The sequence below is a fragment of the Caretta caretta genome, chromosome 1 (genome assembly GCF_965140235.1).
Source record: "Caretta caretta isolate rCarCar2 chromosome 1, rCarCar1.hap1, whole genome shotgun sequence".
Lineage (NCBI taxonomy): Eukaryota > Metazoa > Chordata > Testudines > Cheloniidae > Caretta > Caretta caretta.
In genome coordinates this window covers 178,085,279-178,104,956 of record NC_134206.1, presented here as the reverse complement: position 1 = coordinate 178,104,956, position 19,678 = coordinate 178,085,279, and the positions used below count along the sequence as shown (strand labels likewise).

At 42.1% G+C, this 19,678-nt stretch overlaps 1 protein-coding gene across 1 annotated transcript in view; it reads right to left on the bottom strand.

The window, feature by feature from the left end:
- The window catches only part of ROBO2 (roundabout guidance receptor 2), a 1,531,972-nt gene extending 1,526,661 nt beyond the window's left edge, over positions 1 to 5,311 (bottom strand). The window contains exon 1 of the mRNA XM_048868811.2: positions 5,122 to 5,311. The gene's annotated coding sequence lies outside the window, so the exon portion shown is untranslated. The remainder of the gene's footprint in view (positions 1 to 5,121) is intronic.
- Positions 5,312 to 19,678: the final 14,367 nt, after the last annotated feature.

Here is a 19,678-nt window from a genome sequence, read left to right as displayed (position 1 = left end):
TCATTCTGAAAAAAGGCATATTTTTTAAACCATTAAGGTAATCAACCATTGGACCAGCTTGCCAACGGGTGTGCTGGATTCTCCATTATTGGCAATTTCAAAACCAAGATTGGATATGCTCTAGGAACTATTTTGGGGAAATTCTATGGCCTGTGTTATACAAGAAGTCAGAGTAGATCTTCATAATGGGTCCCTTCCAGCCTTGGGATCTTTGAATCACTGGAGTTTGAAAGCAGGGTTGGTCCAGAGCTCTTTCACCAGTACTATACTGGCTGGGGAGTCTCTCTGCATTGTCAAGGAGCTGTTTCCACCCACTCTGAGTCCTCTTTATGTTGCCAGAGCTATATAAAGGGCCTTAGTATAACTGAGAATCAGACCTATAGTATTCTATATAGGTACTATTGTACAAACTGCATGATATTTTTTAAACATGCAAACATCTTTTTTGAGGAAAAAGTAGACTATCATTCGTACACACAAATCCAGAAAATGAAATATATAGCATATACAACAGTGCCATTTAAAAAATAAAGAACCAACAACATAATCTATCTGCAGATATATAGATTTTTACTTCCTTCTGAAATTTGACCAATTGCAGGAACTAATTAGCTATTTTCCTGAAAAAAATTATGGATTTAAAGATCAGTCTCACTAGTGTGATCAGACAACGTTAATTTACACTTTTCTTAATGGTTTCTTTCTGACAGATGAGGGAGTAAGAAGGACAATGCTCTCTTCACAACAACCACTAAAACACATCACTTTATTTTACAACATAATTTAAAGAAAAATGAGGGAGAAACATATAGGGCAGCAAAAATTAATTTGCAGTAAATCAATCAAAACGGCATTTCACACTAAATAATGGTTTTGATAACAGAAAAGGAATTCTTCAGATGACACAGTCCTCCAATTTACAACACAGAAAAAAGTATTGTTTTAAAAAAATAGGACAACAAATAAGAATTTTTTTATTGCTACATTTGCTTGAGAAGGGTAATTAATGCTCTTTGAATGACAATCTAATTTTGAAACATATTTGCTACAAAACATAACCATGACATATGCTCTATGTAAATTGTATCTTTAAAATCCTGCAGTGTTATTGTTTCCAGATAAGAGTGATAATGCAACATTTGGAAATTTCAGAACTGGATATAAGCGAACATAATTTTGTATTGGCATGACCTTGGAATAGCCTCTGAGTCAGAAAAGCATAGGTAAGTTAGGTAGGTCATCCCGAACACATGCCAATAAAAACTTTAGACAACTTCACTATGTTTTCTGAATATTTAACAGAAAAGTGAAAAGTGTTATGGAAATAGTTTAGTGTGTTTCAATATTTTATTGACTACCTTTATACCCCTCGGTCAATATGGACTGACTCCCCAGAATTCAGCTGTCTGGGCCTGCTGGGGGTAAGAAACACGATAGCTAATAAATTTGAGAAACTTCTAAAAATTGCTTTAAATAATGTTTTTCTGCATAACAATATCATGATGTAAAGGAGAGATCTCTTATGATCTACCAGGGCTAAAAATATCTAATTCAGAGATGATTCTTGACATTTTGGAGGTATAAAGTTCCCATTTCTGACTATGATGAGCTGTGAGATATGAAATCTTCAACCTATCATTGGTCCATAACTTCATATTGCCTAATCTAGGCCCTGGCCACATTTTTAGAAGAGGATGGGGAAAGCAAAGGTTTCTATGGCTGTTTGTTTGGGTTTTATTGGGTTGGGTTTTGTTTCTTTCTTTTAAAAGATAAAATAAAACCAAAAAGCAGAAGATCAAAGAGACTAACTACAAACTGTGATCACACTCAGAAAAACACATCATTAAATATGTAGGATCCTGTTTCCCAGGTGTAGACACAATCTCCGGCCTCCCACAATAGTATTTCACAAGGGACCCTTACACTCTCCTTGTCATTTTCAGCTCCCACTGTAACAGGCATTCAACCTTCAAAGTCTTAAGGGAAAGCCCTAGAGCTGAGAGTTTTCTTCAGCTTTTTCAGGGAGCTGAACCATGGATAAAGGTTTAGTCTCATGTCAATTCCCTAAGATCATTCAGATCAGCTACTTCACAGAACAATCTAAATCTTCTAAGGGAACTCACATCAGACAAAGCCTTTTTCCACTGCTCAGTTCACTGAGAAAGAAAAACACCAGTTCAAAGTACTCTCTAAACAAAAACCTAGCCTTCCAATTTTTCAGTTATGTTAGGAAAATTGTAATTGCCAGTCATGGAAGAATATGAGGACCTCTCACCTTTGAAAAGCTGTATTTGTTTCAGCATCACAAAGAGGTCAATGAAGGACAAGAGGAAGGAGCAATACCACATCTAAGATTTGAACCTCCGAAAGGTCACCAATTAAATCTAACCTTGCCTGATTGTTATGTCACATTTTGATGAATTTGGCTCAATATGATAAAACAAATCCACACTTTCAACCAATTGAATTCTTTTTTCCCCTCAACATTCATTCATATAACTTGCTATAGACTGAGTTTTCCCAATGAATTTGATGTATTCAATACATATTTTAGCACTAAGGGGCCAAATTCTGTACAGTGTTAATCTGGAGTAGCTCTAGTGACTTAAATAGAGATACTCTACGTTTATGCTGATGATAGAGCAAATTTTCTCCCAAAGAGTTACTTAAACAATATTGGAGTAACATGCCAATTCTGCACAGTAATACTGAAATTCGCACCTATGCAACGAAGCAGCACAAAGCCTGTGCACCATTGAAGTCCCACTTAAACCTTATTTTGAGGTCTTAAGTGATACATTGGCCATGTGCCAGTCCTCTGCATAGGGACAAATGTTTCCTCGAGAGTGAAAAGAAGCATTTATACATATGGCTGTAGATTTCTTATCTGACAAGATCATTGTCTTGTTTTCCACTTAACAGTGCCAAAACTAAATTGCATATGAGCTAATAGTCTTACCAGATAAGAGATATCTGCAGCCAAATATATAGTATAAATGTTAAAGATTTGTGTATATGTATAATTTTTAGTCAACAAATTCCATTTGCGTTTACATAAAAGTTCTTATTTCCCAAGCTTACTTTGTGCAGCAACTACCCTAGTAATACAACCACCTGTACATTTGTCATCACTGTTTCTGTAATAGTGTATAAAGAGAATTATGTAACATCCTATTCCCCAATGATGTGTTATAATTATCTAATAATAGTAATAAAGGAATGAAGGACGAAACAATCACCAACAACTTTTTAATTAATCAATCACATGTGCTGTAAATTCAAATCTGGAGTAATTGCCCAGTATCACATTCTTCACCCAGGAAAAAAATCCCATTTCCTTTAATAAAGAAAATTCTTTAACTTTTAAAATAATGGGCAGATTCTCACCAAGTGAGTATTGTCAGTGCTGCTCATCTGCTTTAGAATCAGTGAGGATCTGACCCAATATTTTAAAACAAAGAGGCTAATGCTGCAGTCCTGCCTTTTTTTAAAGTATCCAATAAGTAGTAATAATAAACTACATACTTGTGTGGAATCTTGAGTATAAATGTCCTTTCTTGCCCTTGCATTCTTCAGCTATACATTTATATATATGAAAGCTGTTTCTCTTTTTGTCCTTTGAAAGAGTTAGTTGATCAATAGGAAAAATTTTGGCCAAAATCATGTACATTTAAAATGAAGGGCCTGCTGCTGTGTTAATAGCAGGTCAATAGCAAGACCTGAATATATATATATATGTAAATGTGCATTTACAGTGGTACTATCAAAATTCTTTACTAGTATATTACTTTTCTCAACACTAATTACAATTGTGTTTTTACCACTTAATTGAACATTTTATGCTTAATTAATTAATTAATTAAGCCATGGCTTAATAAACTAGATCTGCTATTCCAGCTTGCATGCTACACTCTAATACCTATTATGTGATAATCTGTTTTGTATATTGTAATCCATAACTTGAAATGCCACTGTTTGACACTTTTTTAAAAACCACGAAACTGTACCTAATCTAAGATAAATTAATAAAATCCCTGTATACTTTTTAAACACTGTCTCTTTATGAATTCTTTCATTAGTTTTGGTTTGGAAATTTAAGGGGACTACAGACTCGTCTGAAATGGAAACAAAATGCAATTGTACACCAAAGAGGACAGAAATGTGTGTACGATTTTTGTAATCATTTCCCTCCAGCAACTTCTCCACCAGTTCCCTCATTGCATTCCGCAATCAGGTCTAAAGGCTCTGGACAGACAACAGCCTGACTATTCAAGAAAAATCCTGGACATTAAAATTTCCTTTCCCCTCCCCCGCAAAGCAGCCCCCGATGCCTTGCTATCACCCCAATGGCTTATCTTTAAAAGGAGGAAGTTTTGCAAGTTACTGGAGGGAAGGTAACAGTTTGGAGCAATGCACTAAGGGTAAAAGGGAGTGAGAGGGATAGTTCAGTGGTTTGAGCATTGGTCTGCTAAACCCAGGGTTGTAAGTTCAATCCTTGAGGGGGTTATTTAGGGATCTGGGGCAAAAATTGGGGGATAGGTCATGCTTTGAGCAGGGGGTCGGACTAGATGACTTCCTGAGGTCCCTTCCAACCCTGACATTCTTTGAGAGCACCCTACAGCATCCAAACGAGATTGCCACATCTCAGAGACTGGCTCAACTAATGCTCTCTCCTCCCTTCAAGGAGGCAGCGGGGGAGTCTTGAGCAATGGGCAACCTACAAGGCTGAGCAATCAGTTGCCCGAAACAGAAAAATTGTTTTGGAAAAAGAAAAAAAAATGTCCCCCCTGCAAACCAACAAGCCCTGCCCAGGGCAGAACATCCCCCCCCCCCGGTCTCTCCTGCCCACCCGTGCCGGAGTGCTGCGCTGAGCGACCCTTAACTCGGCTCTCGGGGCCGCGGGGGGCAGGAGTAGCAAAGGCATCGCCGATCGCCTCTCACCTTTCCGGGCGCTGCCTTCAAGTTGCTTCAGCTCCATCGCCCTCCCCGCAGCCTCCCCGCAGCCCCACCACACCTGCCACCCGCCCGCAGCGCACGTCCGCCGGCTGGCGGGCTCCCCCAGCCTGCCCCCCCCCCCACGCGGGGCTGGGCTCCGTCCATCGCCCCCCCCCCGGGCCTCACCTCGGCTTGTCCGCGTGCCCCGGCCCCTCCAAGAGAGAGGGCGGCGGGGGGTGAGAAGCGGGCGCCGCCGCCGCCGCTCCTGCTGCTGCCACCCGAGAGGAGGAGAGGGGCGGCGCGGTCTGCGGGGCGCTGCCTTCCCGAGCAGGAGCCCGCCCCGCTCCAGCCAGACCCCGCCGCCCGCTTGCGGGGCTCCTGCCACTGCTCACCTGGGGGCGGGGGAGGGGGCCGGGCAGAGCAGGGGGTGCGCAGCCCCGCCAAGCCTGGCTGTCTGAGGGGAAGCCTCCCAGGCTTTGAAAAGTCCCTCCCGCCTCTTGGGAGGCAGGAGATCGCTTTGCCTTTCAGTGAGCGAATGGGAGACTCTCCCGCCGGGTTTTGTGTGTGTGTGTGTGTGTGTGTGTGTGTGGGGCGGGGGGGGGGGATTATTAAGGAAATGCCCGGCCTTCAGAAGGGGGCAGCTTGGGAGAGCCGCCTTCGTGCAGAGTAGCCTCCTTCCCTCTCCCACAGCAGCGCTGCTTTCTCCTGCCCGCCAAGGCGGCCGGCTCTGCAAGGACCTAGTCGGAGCAGGAGCAATCAGGCAGCCCCCCTGACCAGCTGTGCCGGAGAACTTTGGAAGGTGCCCGAACGCCCCAGGATGGTTTGCGCTGGGAGTCTGTCAATTAGCGAGATCCGAGCGCGTGCACAACTGGCTGCGCCGATTCTGCACATTCAGGAGCTGATTAGCCGGGAAATATTGTGAAATGATAGGAGGAAATTAGCGGTAATTTATTTCAGCTTGAAGTTTATATGGGGAAGTTTATTAGTGCAACGTGCTGCCAGGTGGGGTAGCTGACAGATCCGTCTGAAATTCAATGGTACTTACACTCACAGAGTACATCTTAAGTCAATAGTTCATTAAACAATGCAGTTAGTGCAGTCTTAATGTCAGCCACTTTGTGGGGAGGGGGAGAGTATCAGTTTATATGGGCTTCGGAAAGTGATAAAACTGAAGGGAGGGGTTAATTTTATTTAATGATCTCACTTAAGAAATCTTGCATAATAGATGTATTCGTGGAATCAAGGCTGAAAGTAACATCACTGAAACTGCCTTTCGTAAAGAAGCGAGAAAAAGCACCAACTTTTCAGCACCGGACAGCAACCATGTAAGACCCCAGCAAAACCAGGGCCCCTTGGGAATTACAAAATATTAAAGTAATAAAAAAAGAAACTTCTGAGCTGTGATGAGAAAATGTTATGGTTGATTGATAGACTTTTAAGGCCAGAAGGGACCCTTATGACTATATAGTCTGACCTCACACATAATACAGACCACAGAATCTCATCCTGTAATTTCTCCACCAGGTCCAGTCATAACTTCTGTTTGAACTAGAGCAGGCAGTGCTGTTGTAGCCCTGTGGGTCCCAGGATATTAGACAAGGCAAGTGAGGTAATATGTTTTAGTGGACCAACTTCTGTTGGTGAGAGAGACAAGCTTTAGAGCTACACAGAACTGTTTTTCAGGTCTGGAAAGGTACTCAGAGTGTCAGAGCTAAATGCAAGATTGAACTGATACTTTAGGTGAGGTGGTTAGCACATATTTAAGGGTCCATACAAGGTGATGTGGCCCATTAACACCCCTGCAGTTACAGGACAAAAGAAGGGGTTAGTGGGTTACAGATTGTTATAATAAACCATAAATCCAGTGTATTAAGATGGTTTCAGAGGAACAGCCATGTTAGTCTGTATTCGCAAAAAGAAAAGGAGTACTTGTGGCACCTTAGAGACTAACCAATTTATTTGAGCATGAGCTTTCGTGAGCTACAGCTCACTTCATCAGTAGTGTCTTTGAAAAATATGCATTTAAGTTCCCAGGCTTGTCTTTTGAAAGTGTTATGCAGCTTTCCTTTGAGGATGAGGACTGAGAGGTTGAATTTAGAGTGCGCGCTTTGTGAAAAGTGTTCACCCACAGATGATGTGGTGTTTTTGCTTTTATCATTTCCCCATTTGAGTTCATTCAAGAGCGTAGTGATTGTCTGGTGTCACCCATACAGTTATTATGATGCACTAAATTATTTTTATTTAAATTGTTATGTAGTGCACTAAATGTCCCCAATAACAATTATGTGAATTTATTGTTTATTACAACAATCTGTAACCTTCTATCCCCCAAGCACCCTTTTGTCCTATGATTACAGGGTTCTTAATGGGCCACTTCACCTTGAATGATTCCTCAGAATATGTGTTGACTACCTATGCTAAACTATTTGGGCATAAGCTTTCGTGGGCTAAACCCCACTTCATCAGATGCATGCAGTGGAAAACACAGTAGGAAGATATATATATAGATATATACTGAGAACATGAAAAAATGGCTTTTGCCATACCAACTCTAATGAGATGAATCAATTAAGGTGGGCTATTATCAGCAGGAGGAAAAAAAGACTGGTGGGACAGCATAGTGTTGCAGGTCTGGGACGATTCCCAGTGGTTGTGAAACTTTTGCATGCGGAAGGGCACTTTCATGGAACTTTGTGACTTGCTTTCCCCTGCCCTGAGGTGCAAGAATACCAAGATGAGAGCAGCCCTCACAGTTGAGAAGTGAGTGGCAATAGCCCTGTGGAAGCTTGCAATGACAGACAGCTACCAGTCAGTTGGGAATCAATTTGGAGTGGGCAAATCTACTGTGGGGGCTGCTGTGATGTAAGTAGCCAACACAATCAAAAATCTGCTGATATGAAGGGTAGTGACTCTGGGAAATGTGCAGGTCATAGTAGATGGCTTTGCTGCAATTGGATTCCCTAACTGTGGTGGGGCCATAGATAGAACCCATATCCCTATCTTGGCACCAGAGCACCAAGCCGGCAAATACATAAACTGCAAGGGGTACTTTTCAATAGTGCTGCAAGCACTGGAGGATCACAAGGGACGTTTCACCAACATCAGCGTGGGACGGCCGGGAAAGGTATATGACGCTCGCATCTTCAGGAACTCTGGTCTGTTTCAAAAGCTGCAGGAAGGGACTTTATTCCCAGACCCAGAAAATAACCGTTGGGGATGTTGAAATGCCTATAGTTATCCTTGGGGAGTCAGCCTACTCCTTAATGCCATGGCTCATGAAGACTTACACAGACAGCCTGGACAGTAGTCAGGAGTGGTTCAACTACAGCCTGAGCAAGTGCAGAATGGTGGTAGAATGTGCATTTGGACGTTTAAAAGCACGCTGGCGCAGTTTACTTACTCGGTTAGACCTCAGCGAAACCAATATTCCCACTGTTATTACTGCTTGCTGTGCGCTCCACAATATCTGTGAGAGTAAGGGGGAGACGTTTATGGCGGGGTGGGAGGTTGAGGCAAATTGCCTCGCTGCTGGTTATGCACAGCCAGACACCAGGGTGGTTAGAAGAGCACAGGAGGGCGTGGTGCACATCAGAGAAGCTTTGAAAACCAGTTTCATGACTGGCCATGCTACGGTGTGAAAGTTCTGTTTGTTTCTCCTTGATGAGCCCCCCGCCTGCCTTGGTTCACTGTACTTCCCTGTAAGCTAACCACCCTCCCCTCCTCCCTTCAATCACTACTCGCAGAGACAATAAACTCATTGTTGCTTCACATTCATGCATTCTTTATTAATTCATCACACAAATAGGGGGATAACTGCCAAGGTAGCCCGGGAGGGGTGGTGGAGGAGGGAAGCACCAGGAGGGGTGGAGGAGGAGGGAAGGACAAGGCTACAAAGCACTTTAAAAGTTTAAAACTTTAAAACTTATTGCATGCCAACCTTCTGTTGCTTGGGCAATCCTCTGGGGTAGAGTGGCTGGGTTGCCGGAGGCCCCCGCACCGTGTTCTTGGGTGTCTGGGTGAGGAGGCTATGGAACTTGGGGAGGAGGGTGGTTGGTTACACAGGGGCTGTAGCGGTGGTCTGTGCTCAAGCTGCTTTTCCTGAAGCTCAACCATATGCTGGAGCATATTAGTTTGATCTTCCAGCAGCCTCAGCATTGAATCCTGCCTCCCCTCATCATGCTGCCACCATCTTTCAGCTTCAGCCCTCTCTTCAGCCTGCCAACTCTCCTCCCGGTCATTTTGTGCTTTCCTGCACTCTAACATTGTTTGCCTCCATGCATTCGTCTGTGCTCTATCAGTGTGGGAGGACAGCATGAGCTCAGAAAACATTTCATCGCGAGTGCTTTTTTTTTGCCTTCTAATCTTCGCTAGCCTTTGGGAAGGAGAAGATCCTGTGATCCTTGAAACACATGCAGCTGGTGGAGAAAAAAAAAGGGACAGTGGTATTTAAAAAGGCATATTTTATAGAACAATGGGTACACACTTTCACGGTAAACCTTGCTGTTAACATTACATATATAGCACATGTGCTGTCATTACAAGGTCACATTTTGCCTCCCCCCACCACGTGGCAAGCCCCTCACCCCTCACCCCTCCCCGTGGCTAACAGCGGGGAACATTTCTGTTCAGCCACAGGCAAACAGCCCAGCAGGAACGGCCACCTCTGAATGTCCCCTTAAGAAAAGCACCCTATTTCAACCAGGTGACCATGAATGATAAAGAATGGATGTTGTTTGAATTCCAGCAAATATACACTGCAATGCTTTGTTCTGCAATGATTCCCAACTACGTGCTACTGGCCTGGCGTGGTAAAGTGTCCTACCATGGTGGACGGAATAAGGCTGCCCTTCCCAGAAACCTTTTGAAAAGGCTTTGGGAGTACATCCAGGAGAGCTTTATGGAGATGTCCCTGGAGGATTTCCACTCCATCCCCAGACACGTTAACAGATTTTTCCAGTAGCTGTACTGGCCGCGAATGCCAGGACAAATTAATCATTAAACACGCTTGCTTTTAAACCATGTATACTACTGAAAAAGGTACACTCACCAGAGGTCCCTTCTCCACCTGGCAGGTCCGGGAGGCAGCCTTGGGTGGGTTCGGGGGCTGGGTTCAGGGGGTACTGGCTTCAGGTCCAGGGTGAGAAACAGTTCCTGGCTGTCGGGAAAACCGGTTTCTCTGCTTGCTTGCTGTGAGCTATCTACAACCTCATCATCATCATCTTCCTCATCCCCAAAACCTGCTTCCATGTTGCCTCCATCTCCACTGAAGGAGTCAAACAACACGGTTGGGGTAGTTGTGGCTGAACCCCCTCAGATGGCATGCAGCTCATCATAGAAGCGGCATGTTTGGGGCTCTGACCCGGAGCGGCCATTTGCCTCTCTGGTTTTCTGGTAGGCTTGCCTCAGCTCCTTAAGTTTCACGCAGCACTGCTTCGGGTCCCTAGTATGGCCTCTGTCCTTCATGCCCTGGGAGATTTTGACAAAGGTTTTGGCATTTCGAAAACTGGAATGGAGTTCTGATAGCACGGATTCCTCTCCCCATACAGCAATCAGATCCCATACCTCCCATTCAGTCCATGCTGGAGCTCTTTTGCAATTCTGGGACTCCATCATGGTCACCTCTGCTGATGAGCTCTGCACTCACCTGCAGCTTGCCACGCTGGCCAAACAGGAAATGAAATTCAAAAGTTCACGGGCCTTTTCCTGTCTACCTGGCCAGTGCATCTGAGTTGAGAGTGCTGTCCAAGGAGGTCACAATGGAGCACTCTGGGATAGCTCCCGGAGGCCAATACCATCTAATTGCATCCACAGTACCCCAAATTCGACCAGGCAAGGCCGATTTTAGCGCTAATCCCCTTGTCGGGGGTGGAGTAAGGAAATCAATTTTAAGAGCCCTTTAAGTCGAAAAAAAGGGCTTTGTCGTGTGGACAGATGCAGGGTTAAATCAATTTAATGCTGCTAAATTCAACCTCAACTCCTAGTGTAGACCAGGGCTGAGGTGCCACAAGTACTCCTCGTTCCTTTTGCTGATACAGACTAACATGGCTACCACTCTGAAACCTATGCTGAACTTTCTTTCTGATCTTGTATGAGCTGTGACACCCTCAGTACCTTTTCCAGAATTGAGGAAGAAGCCTGTGTGGCTCGAAAGCTTGTCGGTCTCACCAACAGAAGTTGGTCCAATAAAAGATATTACTTCACCCACTGAGCTAGAGCATATAAAATCTTCAAGTGAGAGAGGATCCACCACATACCTAGATAAATTATTCCAATGGTCAATTAACTTTACTGTTAAAAAAATGTGCCTTATTTCTAGGCTAACTTTAGCATCCAACCATTATTAGCTTCTAACCATTGATCCACCAGGGGTGAATGGTGAACCATTAAAAGTTTTCTAGTAATAATACTCAGAAGTTATATTGTGATATACAATCATTACCTAACTGATTATCTAAATAACATTGTAAGGCACATAAGTATTATTAACCTTATTTTACACATAGGGAAACTGAGCCAAAGGTGCTACAGGAACTGAGCCATGCTCCCACAGGAGTCTAGATCTATGCTTAGTCTGATAGACTAGATTTCTCCTCAGACTATTTGATGCCTTACTCCTCTCTTTGGGCCCAATGACCGTACTGGCTGCACAGCAGAGAAGTGGCTCAGTGGCTGATCACCAACTGTAGCATCCTTAATCATGCTCAGTCACCCAAACCTGAAATAATATGGTTTAAGGTACCACCAAAAATTCATGAAGATGCTATTGTGATTTTCATGGGCCACAAAGTTTAATGGTAGGTGGTGGCTGTATGATGGCTAGATGAGTATCATGAAAAAAGTCACCATGGCAAACTTTCCATCCTAAAACTCAATTTATGGTTTAAGGCTCTCTTTGCAATTAAAAGGACCAGAGACTTTCATTCTAAGAATAAGCAAGATGAGATTAGCCTTGACATTCTTAGGGTCCCAAAATTGAAGGGGTTTGGGGTTGGGGCTGAGATGCAGGATTTGTAAACCCCAGCAAACAACATTTCCAACTTTCCTATGGAGTCGAGTACCTATTTTTAGCCCAAATGATTCATGGGCTATTGGATGTTAAACCAGTCATTAACCAAATATTGCCCCTACCAGAAAATGACTAAGTAACACTGGAAGAGAAATTCCACATTTCTGGATGAAGAAATAACTGTTCTCTATCAATTGTTAATCCAAACAAAAACATACTGGTTGTTGAAAGAGTTCTGAGGATAGAAACATTAAAAGTAATGTTTGGAGAACATAAATTAATGAGAATGGTGGAGTCAAGGTGAATAATAAATATATTTTGTAATACGGCTCCAGAATTTAGCACAATTGTTCTATACATATCGCACACAAACACAAGTCATAGTGATAAAGGATAAATTGTGATCTTTGTGATTAAAAAACAGGTAAATCCACTTGCTAAATTGATCATAAATATGTGTGACCCTGTCAAAGGGCATGATAAAGTATCATATAGTTTTTCAGTTCTCTCTTTTACACAGAAAGAGAGAGAGAGAAATTGAAATGTAAACAGTTTTGAGGAACTTTCTTGAAGTAGAAGTCAATTAAACAAGGAGGAGGGAAAAAAGAGTGTAATAGAGAAAAATGATGCAATTAACTACTTGTTCTCTGAGAGCTGAACTTTTTAATTTGCATGTGGATGACTGGAAATATCATATTTATACACATAGCAAAATGCTCAAAAAATAGATCTATTAAGTTACAAGAGTTTATGACAAGTAGAAGGAGAAAATATCCACTATTTCAGGGTCTCCTCACAATTTTTCCTGTATTCTGCAGTCTAAAGTTCATTTAAAAAATAAGCTTCTCTCCTCCTAGATAATGCATTTATTTAGAAAAAATGCTTTTATTTTATAGCATATTATAGAATGGAGCAAAAATTGAGAAGAGACCTTAAAATCCCAGGATGGTATTTAGTAACCTAATTTTAAAAATAGTTTATTTACAGAATATGATCTTTGGAAGAGTTTGCTGTGCATGTTCATCAATAAAACAGTTATCTCTTTCATGCAAGTTGTCCCCAAAACAGCTTGAGTGCAGCAGACCCTCTGGTGTGCCAATGAGTCTGGTCACATGTGTGGATGATGTCACAGACCTCCCTATTGATTTGCCTTGTGGAGCATGTCCAATACAAATCCATGATTAACAATATTGTAACTCCCAAATCATGTCTGCCTTGGCTTCATATTCACAGGTCACCTTGGTATACAGATGGCATGAGAGCTGAAGCATGGAGGAAGATGGCTAGAGTGCTGGTGGCAAAAGTCATGAACTGGGGTTAACCAATGGCAACAACCAATGTATGAAATCTCAAGCTGTGGCTGTGCAAGAAGTGTTTCTTTGCTTCCACGTGCCATTTACAAATTCCCAGCTAGTTGTCCTGTTTATGGTAGTGAGAAACTCTTTGGTTTCTCTATTCTATAGCATAGTCAACTATTTTTTTATTGTGAAGAGTTATCATATTACTGTGCAGGTACGGTTATTCTCTTCTGGACTGAGTTTTCAGATTCTGTGGATGTGGAGCAGTTTCTAGAGGAGACAATCTTTGGGTCTTCCTCTGCTTGAATTGCTGCCAGTTTTGCTCTAGTAGGGAAAGACTACTTAATCAGAAGTCACTCAATTCAAAAGGATTTTATGTTATACTTGTAGTTTGAAATTACTGATGAATGAGTAGTAGTCATTTTAGATCAAAACTAGGATCACTATGTTGTGATAAAATACACATTATTTTACATATTATTACTATTTATACTGTATTTGCATCTAGGGGCACCATTGTGCTAACCATTGTACAAACATAGAACAAAAAAGTGGTCCCTGCTCCGAAAAGCTTTCAATCTAAGCAGATAAATGAACTTTATAAGAATACAGTATTTATTGTAAAAAGAAAAGGAGGACTTGTGGCACCTTAGAGACTAACCAATTTATTTGAGCATGAGCTTTCGTGAGCTACAGCTCACTTCATCGGATGCATACCGTGGAAACTGCAGCAGACTTTATATACGCACAGAGAATATGAAACAATACCTCCTCCCACCCCACTGTCCTGCTGGTAATAGCTTATCTAAAGTGATCATCAGGATGGGCCATTTCCAGCACAAATCCAGGTTTTCTCACCCTCCACCCCCCCACACAAATTCACTCTCCTGCAGTGGAGGGTGAGAAAACCTGGATTTGTGCTGGAAATGGCCCAACCTGATGATCACTTTAGATAAGCTATTACCAGCAGGACAGTGGGGTGGGAGGAGGTATTGTTTCATATTCTCTGTGTATATATAAAGTCTGCTGCAGTTTCCACGGTATGCATCCGATGAAGTGAGCTGTAGCTCACGAAAGCTCATGCTCAAATAAATTGGTTAGTCTCTAAGGTGCCACAAGTACTCCTTTTCTTTTTGCGAATACAGACTAACACGGCTGTTCCTCTGAAACCAGTATTTATTGTGTGGCCAGTGTAAATTTCATGATGTTCTTAATTATTAATTTGTTTACTTTTAAGTGTTTGGGTTTTGTAAATGATGTGATTTGTGCATACACTTATCACTCAGATTACTTAATTGGTTTGTAATATAACAAGGCACATGATGTAATGTCAACAGGCTGCACCTTGTGTACATTACAGAGCTTTCTGCATGTTCAAGCTTATCCTCTAGTGACAGAGTTAATGTTTCCTAATAGACATACAATACATAGAGAGACTACTGTGATAGACACTTGATAAATGGTTAGACGGACTGGTGGCCATGCTAAGAATGCTACTCAAAAAACAACTGTTAGGATATAGATATTCAAGCCTGTCTGTAAAGGCCTATACTCTAAGAATTTAGGTGTATTCTTATCACTTGGCTAGTGATAGAGGTATAAAAGAAAGAATCAAAACCACTGTCTGCCAGTGTAAGGGCCTTCTCTTACTGTGACAGTTTGTGGCCCTGTGCTTAAGCTCAGGCCTTTGGCTAAGCAGCAGAGGCAGCCATAAGCTGGGAAGCGAACGGTCACATCCTCACATTCCAAACTAGTCACATTGAAATAAGGTGCTATTGGGCTGTTAGGCACTATCAGGACAGGATTGTATTCCTATCACCTCCAGAGAAAGGGAAGTGCCTAGAAAATGTAAAAGGAAACTTAGTTTGATCACATCCTGTCTGGCAAGAACTCACTTATCAATAGCTGGGATGTGAAATCCTCACTTCTGTATTATTTTGTCATTATAGTTCCCACTTTGCTGTTGTTTGTCTGTATAATCTCTGTCTGGTTCTGTGATTGTTCCTGTCTGCTGTATAATTAATTTTGCTGGGTGTAAACTAATTGAGGTGGTGGGATATAATTGGTTACAAAATCATGTTACAATATGTTAGGATTGGTTAGTTAAATTTCAGGAACATGATTGGTTAAGGTATAGCTAAGCAGAACTCAAGTTTTACTATATAATCTATAGTCAATGAGGAAGTGACGGGGTGTGGGTGGGGGTGGGCATGTGGGTGTGTGAGATGGGAACAGGGAATGGGGGTAAGAAAATTGGAATCATGTTTTGCTAAAGGGGGAAATGGGAACAGGAATGGGAGTAAGGAAGTTGGAATCATGTTTGGCTAAGGGCAGGAATGGGAACAGGCACACAGGTGTAAGGCTCTGTGGTGTCAGAGCTGGGAAGGGGGACACTAAGGAAGGAAACTGGAATCATGCTTGCTGGAAGTTCACCCTAATAAACATCGAATTGTTTGCACCTTTGGACTTCAGGTATTGTTGCTCTCTGTTCATGCGAGAAGGACCAGGGAAGTAAGTGGGTGAAGGAATAAGCCCCCTAACAACAACCCATAGCATTAACCTGGTTTTGGAAGAACTGTAATGAGTCTATATCAATCTAAGCAGGTACTGGGGCTCTGAGCACCAATGAAACAAGCCAAGTGAAGAGAGTAGATGCAAATTTGAAGGGAAATGATTCGTGCTAGAGGGGGTGACAGGGAGCAATTGGTTTAGAAATAAGGAAGCATCATATCAGTTTCATCCTTCAAACAGGCGCTGGAATTAGAGTATTCTAGAAAAAATGCACCAAATTATTCCATATTTTATATATTCTCCAGAGATCATTTTCTGGGGTCACATTCCCCTCCGTAATCCCAAAACATTAGTTGAAATAGGATGTCATGCAATTCTTTTTAGTAGTGCTTAAATAATGTAGCTGCAAAGATGCAACTAATTAAAATGTAGACACCCACTTCCCCTCTGAAGCAAGGCAAAATGGAAAATGCATGAATCAGAAGGAAAGGAGAACAACATTTAGCCAGTCCCACTCTTGTGGCACAACCATGTTGCTGTCTGTGAATTGGTGGTTGTTGCAGTTTTTAAGGCTGTTCCAGATGATGCAAGTAAAATCAACTGCCTGTAACAGAGAGCATAAGAATAAAGATGAGCAATAGTTGATTGTTCAAATCAGGAAGAAAATACCTCTTTGTTGCATAAAAATTATGAGCCACATCATTCCCTTTTATTTTAGCTGTAGAAGCCTTTATAAAAAGATTCCTACAATAATCGCCCCTCAAGCGCTGCCAGGGGTCTATTGTAAATTGCTGTTTGTTTGACAGTTTCTTCAGGATATTCTAATTATTACTACTGAGGGGTAAAAAGGAGCAGAAATCCCACTCAAATGGTCAAAAATCTGTCAAAGAGACGGGAGTGCAAATTCAGCAGCAACGTCTTCCCATTCAACAATTCAGCAGAATCCTATCTCTGTCAACACTGTATAATCTAGGCTCCCTGGGTGAAAATCTGGCTCCACTGAAATCAGTTATAGTTTTGCCATTGACTTCAATAGGTGCAGAATTTTACCCCATCAATTTTGGAAGGCATTGGCCATGTGGTGTTGTAAAGAGCCTATGTGCATGGCAATATCCATCAAGAAACTTTTGAGGAAATACTAACAAATCGTTACTGAAACTGTTATGCCAGTTTTGAGATGCTTGTTTTCTAAAATCCAAACTGACACTAAACAACCAACATAAAAATGTGCAAAGCCTTGCATTCTACTGCCCCAGTGAAGAGGGCCATTGTGAAGGACATCCTGTTCCCCTTACATAATAAATGAAGAAAATGATTCACAAAGTAAATGTATTTACCAAACCTATCGATAAAAATAATGTATTTTTGTTATAATAAACTAGGAATTTATCTGTGGCATTTGTCTGTCTTTTTCAAAATAGTCAAAATTATCAGAAAAGACTTTGAGAGGGCAATTGAAATGAATCATATCAAACACAGTAAATCTACTAGTAACACTATTGCCTAATTACTAATATAATTATGCTGTTAGGTGAAAAACACCTCATAGGTCTCCTGGTGTGCAAGGTTAAGTTCTTAGATTTGTAGAATCTGATACACCATCTCAATTTCATAATGCCAGACTAATCTGAAATTGATTTTATATCACCATTGATTATTACAACAACACACGACTTCATCCAATTGAGTTATGGGGGGGGGAGCTATCAGAGGGTCATGGACAAAACATCCATCAGAGAAACATTTAGAGTAAATGGACATTGGATTTTTTTAAAAGTTGAGTTTGTATTCAAGGAAATTACAGTTAGCAGCTGTATGCATCCAATGAAGTGAGCTGTAGCTCACGAAAGCTTATGCTCAAATAAATTGGTTAGTCTCTAAGGCGTCACAAGTACTCCTTTTCTTTCAGCTGTTGATTGTAGATTGCTGAAATAGTCTGACTTTGGCTCTAATTCCAAATGTAAAATGAAACCACAAAATAAACTTCAAAAAAAACCCATTATACATTGTTTACATTGCTTTGAAAGTGTTTGTTGGTAAGATATATGTCTTTATTAGTTTTAAAACTACCAGCTTTGGGGTCAGTTCTTAACCAGACTCTTGGTGCTGAACAACCCCACAATGTGCAAATGTAGCAAGTTCAAAATGTTGTGGTTAGCCCCTGTCTGTATGTACCAGGGCCCAAAACTGCACAAAACTAGGCCTGGTCAGTACACAGTTTTTGTGCTGATACAATTGTGTTGGTTAAGGGTGTGATTTTTGCTAAAATAGTTATACTGGTACAACCCCTAGTTTGGATGCAGTTATGCAGGTATAAAGATACCTTATGTCAGTATAGCTTATTCCCCTGAAGCCATGTCAAAGCATTACAGCTTTAGAAACAAATAATTTTATCCATGTGAGTCATCTCTTTGATGCAAGCTTAGACCCCAAAAGCAATCACCTTTCTGGGGAGTTGCAGGGAAGTAGGCAAAATCCATACCCAATTTTTGGGGCTTAAGATCATCTCTGAAAATAAATGTTGTTACAATTATTTCTGTTTATATTTTGAATCTGGGCATTTAGTTCAACTGTTAGAAAGAGAGCAGTAGCAAAAAGTGCCATTTGCCTGATAGGAGTTGCTGCAGTGGCATTCCTGTGATCACAGTAGGCTCGTAAGGCAAAATGGGCTGTCACTCCAAAAAGCAAATCTTATAGACCTGAAGTTGAGGCTGAAGAATTAACGCACACACACACACACAAAACTTTTTCCAGTAAAAGCATTTTAATGGTTGGGTGAGTCTTATTTCCAGGAAGACGATAAAGTGTCTCCCTCTCTTCTAATGCTTTCAAATGCTTTGGTTGAAAAGTAAAAAAACTGACTCAGCACAATCAGGTTTTCTTTTGAATATATTAAGAATGCTTTTATGTTTTTGTGCCTTTTGAACAATGGCATTTAGAAAAGTGTTATTCCTTCTCGCTCCCCCTCCCCCGACCCCAAAAAAGTCTTTAATTTTAATGTTTCAGTAACTGAGAATAAATAGTCAGAAGCTACAGGCCAGGTCTTCCGCTGGTGTAAATTGGAATAGTTCCACTGAAGTCAATGAGCTGTGCTGACTTCTACCAACTGATGATCTGGCCCTGTAATTACATGGTGCTCCAAAGGATAAGACATGTCTCTGTCACATGGATTTGGGTTCTGTCCCAGCTGTGCCACAAATGCCTCCCTTCCTAAGGCCTCAAATATTGGAGGTGGGGAGAGACTTTATCTGGGGCAGTGGAGGAAAAATATGGTTCACTCTCTAGGAATCCATCAGGGGAGAGAGGAGGAGGCAGTTAAGCAAATTGTTGGTGCCTCCCTGTGGCACGTGCCCAGTTCAGCTCTTTGTTCAATAGGGAGTCTGACTCCCTGATAAACTGGAACTGGAAGTGAATTAGAAGGAAACATCTCTGTGAGTGGAGTGATCGTCTCTGCCTAGCTGTTGCAGTGCATGGTAGCAGCCCCTTCTTATGGTTGCAGTCCGTGTCAGCAGCCCCACCTAGCACTTCTGGGGTAGGGGAACCAGGCCCCCTAATTTCACTGGGTTCTGACCTAAGGATCTCTTGAGCACCATAATACAGGAGTCCACTACCACTCTCCCTAACTAACACTCTCCCATGTTTCTGTTCCTACTGCTCTACCCTGAACCTTTGGGGGCACACTGTGGCTGGTAGTTGTCCCTGGTGACCTGGTCCATGGGTCTCAGCAATGTAGGGAGTGTCAGCTCCACGTAGCAGACGTCCCCACAGGAATGCCTTCCTGGCATAGTCTCTTTGCAGCAGCGAGTGCAGGTCTGCCTCTCTCCACCTGCCACCCTGCTGTGCAGGAGTGACTCCCTTTTAAATCCCTCCTCCAACTGGAACATGTCCAGCAGGTCTGCTGGGGCAGGGCTTCCTGGACCCAGAGTTG